Source organism: Canis lupus, chromosome 29, assembly GCF_003254725.2.
Source record: "Canis lupus dingo isolate Sandy chromosome 29, ASM325472v2, whole genome shotgun sequence".
Taxonomy (NCBI): Eukaryota; Metazoa; Chordata; class Mammalia; order Carnivora; family Canidae; genus Canis; species Canis lupus.
Genome location: NC_064271.1, coordinates 40,125,001 through 40,134,117, shown reverse-complemented (window position 1 = coordinate 40,134,117; position 9,117 = coordinate 40,125,001).

Genomic DNA, 9,117 nt, shown 5'->3' with positions numbered 1-9,117 from the left:
TTCACCTGTGGCCCATCTGACCCCAACGCCCCCCCTGTGCTCTAACGCCTCCTGCCAGGGATAACGGGAACCGGATCCGACGGGGAACTGGGCGCCTGGACGTCGTGCGGCAGGCAATGCGAGGCCGTCAGAGACTTGGTGAGAAACCAGGGACGTAATCGGAGCAAACGCCCTCAGAACGGACTACCTCACACTGTGGGCCACTACTTACTAGTAGGTCACAGAATCTACTTAAGTGGGTTTCAACTAGCACTTTTTTAAATAAAAGAACACAGCAGACTGGAATCGAAAATACGAGCATGCATCTCACACAGGGTAAAATACAATTTCATGAAACTTCTATCTCACGTTAGATGCGTAACATACGTAAATAAGGAGATGATTAGATAGATGACAGGTAGGGGTACACTGTGCTGTCACCCAAAACATATTCCTTGGGGCGCCCAGGGGGCTCAGTCGGGTAAGCATCAGACTCTTGATTTTGGCTCAGGCCATGACCTCAGAGTCGTGGGGCTAAGCCCTGTCTTGGGCTCCATGCTCAGCACTGATTCTGCTTGTCCCTCTCCCTCTGCTCCTCCTCGCCCCACCTCCCGCCCCATACCCACTCTCTCTCGCTCTCTCAGATAAATAAGATCTAAAATAAATAAAATATTCCTTACTGTAAGCCGAGATCAAAGAGCATGAAGCCCTGGGCTCTGAGAAGGAGCCGGGAGTACGAGCATCGTGGTTTGATGGGAGAGACAGCGCCTGGGGGCAGGGAAGCCGGTCAGGGGACACCTGCGGGGCTCAGTAGGAGGCTGAATTGGGTGGCGGCAGCAGCTGGATTCAACAGGAAGAGTTGTGTGCAACAAATGCACGGTCTTCTCTCACTGACTCTACACCAGACATCACTCTGCATCTACCGGACATCACTCTACACCGGACATCACTCTGCATCTACCAGACATCACTCTGCATTGGACATCACTCTGCATCTACCGGACATCACTCTGCATCTACTGGACATCACTCTGCATTGGACATCACTCTGTATCTACCGGACATCATTCTGCATCTACCAGACATCACTCTGCATCTACCAGACATCACTCTGCATCTACCGGACATCACTCTGCATCTACTGGACATCACTCTGCATTGGACATAACTCTACATCTACTGGACATCACTCTGCATCTACCGGACATCACTCTGCATCTACCGGACATCTTTCTCCTGTTCTCCGCGCCCTCTACGGCGACTCTTTGAAGACCCCTTCTCATTACCGGGTCTGATCAGCAGGCCTAATTTCCAGGTCGCGCCCTCTCCAGGGCCCAAGCAGAGCAGTCACTCACAGGTAGGTTTGTTTAAAGTAATACAAGGAACTCCCCTCTGCTTGGTCCAGTCTGTTACGAAATACACCCTGGCTATGGGGAGAAAGCAGTAGACAAGCCAGAGACATAGCAGACAGTGAAGATGCTCTTTACCTCTTGGGCTCAAAATTTAGAGGCCATCTGGGCTGTCTGTAGCTCTGCGTCTGTGTCGTCTCCACCACGGGCCCCCATGCAGCCCTCACAACATCCCTGCCAGGTAAAGAACTCTATCACTGACCCCCTTTTTTTTAAAGGATGAAGAAACTGATGGTAAGAGAAGATCAGCAACACCTTCAGGTTCCCGCCACCCTCAGCAGGTAAACGGGGGGAAATAGGGCTGCCAACGCCTTCACGTGTTCACGCGTTTGGCACGCTGCCTTTCCTGAAACTGTTTCCTTTACAGTATAAAAACATTACATTTTTTTAAAGATTTTATTTATTTATTCATGAGACACACAGAGAAAGGCAGAGACACAGGCAGAGGGAGAAGCAGGCTCCCTGCAGGGAGCCCAATGCAGGACTTGATCCCGGGACCCCGGGGTCACACTCTGAGCCGAGGGCAGACACTCCACCCTGGAGCCCCCCAGGTGCCCCACAAAACCCTAAATTTTTTTTTAAGATTGCTTTTAGTTTATTATATGGAAGCACATCAGGTACTCACTAGCCACAACTTACAGATAAGGAGACGGAAAGGCAAGAAGTGTCAGCGTCTCGTCCAAGACTCAACCCAATGACGGAGCTGGATCCAGAACCACGGCTGGCAAGGCCAAGTGACAAACTGCTGTTGGTTCAGAGAATTTTCATGTAACTGTAACCGTAGTCCGGGCATAGATATTGGTCTGGATTTCCGTCAGAGGCCAATGTGCAAAATCATTGCACAACTTCTTCCTTGGAATGGACTTTTAAGGTTTTCCCAGCTGATTGAACTTGTTAGCATTCTCCTGCACACTCACAGCTCATCTTCTCTGTGTACCCAGGAGGGCTGCTGGAGAATGTTAAGACAGTACAGACGGACTCTGCACGCGGTGGAGGGTTGTGATAACAGCAGAATAATGCAACCTGGCAAGCGTCATACGAACTTACATACACTCAGAGGCCCTGAATTGAACAGATCCCCCACAGACAAGATTTAAGAATTAAGTTGTCTGATTGGGCAGATTTGTCAGCCAAGTCCTTATAAATAATTAGAAAATCAAATTAAAGCAAATCCCTCCCCTTGCCTCAGTTGTTTTGTTTTTTTTTTTTGTTTTTGTTTTTTTGTTTTGTTTTTTCTTTGTTTTTTGTTTTTTTTAGTGGGGAGGGATAACCTTAAGATAAATAATGAAAACATGTAAACCCTAGGATGACACGGTAAGATGAACATGAGTTCTTCCGTTAGACCCAATTTCAAAACCCATGCTGTATGACTGTGGACAAGTGCCTCTCTGTCCCGAGCTCATCAGCTGTGACAATCTAAAAATAAAAATAATAAAAATAATAATAGATTATATAAAGAGCTCCTGAATATGGTAGGTGTGTGATAAGCTATATTATCAATATGAGACTACTATCCCCAGCGTGATCATTGCCCTGAGGCACGCTGACACCTCCAGGCCTGGCTGACAAGAGGACACACACCAGTGCAGTGTGGCCCAGCCTCAGAGATCTGACCTGACCGGGGGCTTATTTATAGGAAGAGAGTCCACCAGGCAAAAATCACAGCATTCAAAGGCAAGCTTGGATCTGATCCAGCCTGACACTTATACCCAAGGGGTTGGACGTGGAGGCCTGGAAAGGCAGTAAGAATGCGTGAGCCGTGGAGATACTCATAGTCAAGTGGTGACAGACTTTGATTCCAGAAAGACTCACTCATGTTGAAGCATAACCTTAGCCGTAACCAAAAAAAAAAAAAAAAAAAAAACAAGGGGCCCGCATGGGCCAAGAGTTTGTCAGGGTCCTTGTGGTAAGCTAAGAAAGGACCCTTAAAAAAAAAAAAAAAGATGATCATGTCAAGTCCCTGGAAGCTATGAATGTTACCTTATTTGGAAAAGGGGTCTTTGCCGATGTAACGCAGTTAAGGATCTTGAAAGGAGGAGCCCTGCGAGGGCCCTAGAGGCGATCACATGTCTCCTTTAATGTCGACACGCAAGAGGAGCACCTGGGTGGCTCAGTCAGTTAGGCAGCGGACTCTTGATCTCAGCTCAGGTCATCATCTCAGGGTCTTTAGATCCAGCCCCACACTGGGTTCCTCACCAGATGTGGAGCCTGTTTAAGATTTTCTACCTCTCCATCGGCCCCCTCCCCTGCCCCCTCTCTTAAAAAAAAATGATGCACAAGAGAAGACACACAGAGGAGAAGGCGACATGAAGACGGAGACAGATTAGCATGATGAGGCCGCAAGCCAGGGAGAGCTAATGGCCACAACAAGTGCAAAGAGGCAAGGAACAGATTATTCCTCGGAACCTTCAGAAGGAGTATGATCTGCCCACAACTCGACTGCAGGCTTCTGGCCTCCATAACTGAGAGTGTTTGTGGTTTTAAGCCACCGAGTTAGTGGCAACTTATGATCAGCAGCCCCAGCAAACTACTGCTGCCCTGGGCAAGGGTCTGGGGTTCGGACGAAGTGTCAGCTCAATCTCAAGGTAGAGGAGAGGTCCATCGCACGAGGCTTCAGGGGCCATCCAGACCCATTCCAGAGCGAACCGTGATGGAGAACAGGGAACAGGTTCTGGCTTGGCTCAGAGGCTGGTGGGATCCACGATGCAGGTGAGCACTGGGTGTTATGCTGTATATTGGCAAATTGAACTCCAATAAAATAAAAAATAAAAATTAAACACTACAAGTGAAAAGAGAAAAAAAAAAGATATTTTAGTGCCCACGGCCGAGCAGGCAAAAGGAAAGCAATGGAGCCATCACTACGGCTCTGCCGATAACGATCAGTATCTAACGGACCCTGCTCACGTGGAGTCTGAGCTCGTTTCAGGGGGGAAAAAACATAGGCCAGAAAATATGCTCCTCCTACTATGGAAGGAATCTGTCCCTTCACTCACATGCCTGGCACGTGCCAGCCCTCAGGGTGCAGAGGCGAGGCCAGGCCTTGCCCCCCCAGAGCTCATGCTCGGGTATGACCCTCCTCACCTCCCCCCCCCCCCCCAGCTCAGAGACCTCCCTGCAAGCTCACCAAGACTCATTCTCCGTCAGCCGAGAGCTTCCACGGCTTGAAATGACCACTCTGTGCCCCGGTTAGTAAGAAAGGAGAATCAGGGAAGGAAAGAGCTTACCATTTCTACAGGCTTCAAGTCACAGGTCAGAGAATCAGCCTTAACCATTAGACCCCGGCGAGTATTCCCTGACCCCCCAAAGTACTGTGATAACAGGATTTCGGCTTAGATGTCCTCAGAAGCCACTCTTCTCCATCCCTTCCGAGGCCCTGCAGCAGAAACAGGCACACGTCAGTTGCAGTCCCCGTCCTTCAAGGAGCCCGGGCCTCATGCGTAACAGGAGGTCTAGACGTAAGCACCGAACTATAGGGGGGTGAGGACGGTACAGCGGCACAGACAATCACAGATAAAGAACGTGAGGGATAAGCGGTTTTTTAAATTTTTTATTGGTATGTCAATGCAGGCATGAACGGGCTCCAAAATGTGGCGATTTCATATTAAACTCGTATCATCGATGTCAAGGCCACCAGAAAGAGGCTTACCCAGAAGAACCGGGATGATAATGAAATGAGACGGTGTAACGGTCGCAGTGAAAATCTCTCAATACTCCTAGAGTTTCCATATTGCTCCGATTCTCTTGCCTCGATTGCTCCTTCTGTAGAATGGAAGAGTTTTATACAGAATCACTAGAGTCCTTTGCAGCCTGCAAGTATTCCTCCAGCAGCTCACGGCGAGGGAGAGATCTCCGTTGGCTTTATCCTCAGAGCCTCCCACGAGTTTGTTTTTTGTGGAGGTGGAGAGCTTCTGGATTTTCAGAAATCCAAAAGCATCTTTTTGTAAAGCCACGGGCTGGCTGACGTGTGGCGGGGTGACCGAGAAGACCGAGTGGGCTGGTCTGCTTACAACCCCGGCTCCCCCCAAACAGGCAATAGGGCTGCGGGGCCGGGGACCGGCGGCGGACGGAAGGCTGCTGGGCGAGAACCCCATGGCCAGGCCACGAGGCGCCTCGGCCCGCCCTCGGGCCTCCCTGTCGCCTTCCGGCCGCCTGCTGTGATCCCTGCTCCCCATCCCACGCAGTTCTCCGACCGAGCCTTCCTTCTTCGTCTCAAGTGAGGATTGAGTTTCCGAAGGTCGAAGACCATGAGGCAAAGATTGATATGAGACAAGGAGGAGGGGGAGAGAGCTGCGCTCACGATGCCTGACGGTCAAGAGGCGCCTCCTGATGCTCAGGCCTCCAAGAGATGCCGGACGACCGGGCCACAGAGGGCTGATGGGCTGGAGCACTCGCGGTAGCATTTGCCCCCACAGGCCCACCTGTCCGGGGGTTGCCGCGCCAAGGCTCAGCAAACACCTATGGGAGGCGAGGCTCAGCAAACTCCTATGCGGGGGCCGAGGCTCAGCAAGCAGCTATGGGGCAAGGCTCAGCAAACACCTATGGGGGCAAAAGCTGGGCCACACACCCGGGGTGTACCTGTGAAGACAGCCTGTGGAGCAAGGGAGTGCAGTTCACCAGGCCCTCAGAGGCCACTCCCCCAACACCCACTTCGAACCCCGCTCCGCCCCACGGACACGTGGGGCCAAATGAAAAATAGCATCCGGGGCCCCGCAGCAGGAGAAGGTCTGGCCGAAGGCGGCAGCTTTCACCCAGGCCGCCGAGGAGAGATGCAGTGAGGCCGGGAGGGCCGAGGAGGGGGCGCCGCCGAACGTGTCTGGGGGTCGGGACACACCCCAGCAGGGTCCCCAGGGTCCCCAGGGCCCCGCGGCTGCCGCGCTATCACCAGGACGCCGTGCTCATTTCTGGCACCTACCAGCGGACACGTTGACAGCAACGGGGCTGATGGAGGAGGAAAGAATCTGTTTTGCAGTAAAAAAAAAAAAAAAAAAAAAAAAAAAGGCCGCTCCCCGATCTCTCGGGCCATTTGAAATCAGGCCAGAGGAAGACTTGATTTCGGCATTCTTAAGCGCTCTGCGATGATGCTGCAAGTGGGGTCCCCCACGTGCGATGATGTATTTCGGGGCCAGTGTTTTCTCAAGACGTTCCAAGCCTGCAGGCTCCTGATCCTTTTTCAAATTACGAAGATGATAGTGTCCCAGGGAGGGTTGTGATTAGTCTAAACTCTCCGCAGCTGTGAGAGATGAATGCACAAATTCCAATAAAGATTCTGCGTGTTCTGGACTGAATTTACCTACACGACATCGAGGCCTAACTGAGGGGCCACTTAAAAGGCCCGGAGCGGTCTGGGCCTCTTGTGTTTCTTCCACAGCGTGGGCTGCTGGGGAGCCGGCGATTGCTCTGGGAGGGCGCCTCCTCTCCCAGCAGCGGCCCTGCCCGCGGTCTGGGGTGTGTGGGAGGAAAGCAGGGCTGAGAAAGCTAAACCCAAGTACACGGGAATTTAAAGAGGCCTTGCGATTCATTCTGGGAACAGCGGGAGGACCATAAAACACCTTGTAACCCCAGGGGTTGGCCGGAGCCGCGGTCGCAGACCCAGCTGGAGCGCGCCCCCAGCTCCCTGAGAACGGTGCGAGCACGAACCCGGCTCAGAGCTTTCCTCAGCTCCTCGGAAAAGCCAACAGGGCCCTGTTTTCTTATTCCGGACACCTTTTCCCTAAAACACTTCCGTAGAATGCTAAGTGATGGCAATAACGCACGGCGTGCTCCTTTTCCCACGTCTGATCATTGTATCATCTGCACACTCTTGGCTCTTCTCCTTTATGAAACACCTGACCCCAGGCACGCCTTCCAAAACCGTGAAAGACTTAGGAGGACAAGGAATTTACGTCACTGTCTACACACATTAACAACTACAGAGACAATAAGTTAGGTTCCTCACTTTGGAAAACAGAAAGGAAATTCCAAAAAAAAAAAAAAAGGAAATTAATTCCAAAGGAATATATGATGGCTTTTTTTTTTAATCCTCTAATACGATTTGCATTAATGCAGTTGACAGTCCACTGAAGCCCACCTGGCATCGCTCCTGACACCCAGAGGTTCTTAATAGTCCACTATCTATCATTTTACAGCTTATCACACAGCCACACACATACGTGACATGGGACATTTCGCCTCGTAGACACTGAATTTGTTTTCTCTCCCTAAGGCAAACCGGAAAGACACCACCACTCACGTCAAGAGACCCAACCAAGCGTTGAGTGCGCTGCAAGCGAGATTCTCTAAGCCCCGACCCCTGGGTGATCTATCTCTACGTGGGATTTTGTTAAAATGAGGATGGGAGTAGAAGAAGGAAAGAAGCCCCAATACCTTCTAATAGTCATGCAAACAAACCAGAGCTACAAGCATTTCCACTTTTAAGTTTTCAGTCCTTCATGCAAATCCTCTACCACGGGCTGAAAGAGTGTCTCAACTACTAGCCACACCACCTAAGATGTCCTCATTTCTAGAGAAGAATCAAAGCATTCGTTCAGGCCTCTTAGACTGGATGGCAAGTACGCGCTCCTCCCCCTGGAGCCCGCCGCAAGGGCAACGTCAGCGTCACACGGCTTATTCCTGTCTCTGCCACAGGCCGGTTCCAAGTACAATCACCTCGCAAGGCACCTTGGAGGGGGGAAAATAAACTTTTGAAAAGTTAAGGAGAAAATCAGATAGGATTCTTACGGCTAAGACAAAGCTGCTGGGAGCATAAAATAACCAGAGCCGCCCTACAGGTCAGAGGAGCGTGGCCTTGCGGGGAACAGTCAAGGTGGGCCCGACAGCGGCACCACGAGTGGCTGCTGAGAGATGCCAAACGGCCTGCCCCAGTGGGGAAGAAGCCAGGTTCCGGAGCATTCGCAGTCTCCCGGCGTAAGATCACCTGGGCCAGCGGATCCCAACGTACCCAAGTGACATCCATGAGTGGGAAGTTAAGAAGACGTTCACCTAACAAGCCCTGGTACATATAGTGTCCCAGACACAACAGCTTGAACTGACCTCGACCCCATACATTATAATAAAATGCGGCCAGGTAGCTAGACCAGGGTGAATTTTGAGTGTTCCTTTTGCTTTTTTTTTTTTTTTTGAATTTTAAAAGAGTTTATTTATTCATGAGAGACACAGAGAGAGGCAGTCCTTTTGCTTTTTAAGGTCATTAGTTCAGTGGTGAGTGTTTGTAACTTAATTCGAGGTCGCCTTTAACAAGGGGCTCCCAAAATCCATAAAAATGTAACCGGCGGGCTGCAGCGGGTGCCCTGGGCCCCGGAGAGACCTTGCGAACACACCGCAGGCCGGGTCAGGGAAGCGGCTGCATTGCTTGGCCTAACTACTGCTGGGGTTTCCGAGGGTGCCGGCCGCTTTGGGGTCTACAGCTCGGAGGCCGGGGCGCAGCATCCCAGGTGGCTAGGGGCATCCCAGGGGGCCATCCCAGGGGAGCATCCCAGGGGGGCATCCCAGGGGGCACCCCAGGGGGCATCTCAGGGGGCCATCCCAGGGGGGCATCTCGGGGGGGGGCATCCCAGGAGGCATCCCAGTGGGCCATCTCGGTGGGGGGGGGCATCCCAGGGGGGCAACCCCGGGGGGGGGGACATCCCAGGAGGCACCCCAGGGAGCCATCCCAGGTGGGCATCTCAGGGGGATACCCCAGGGGGGCATCCCGAGGGGGATATCCTAGGGGGAACATCCCAGGACGCACCCC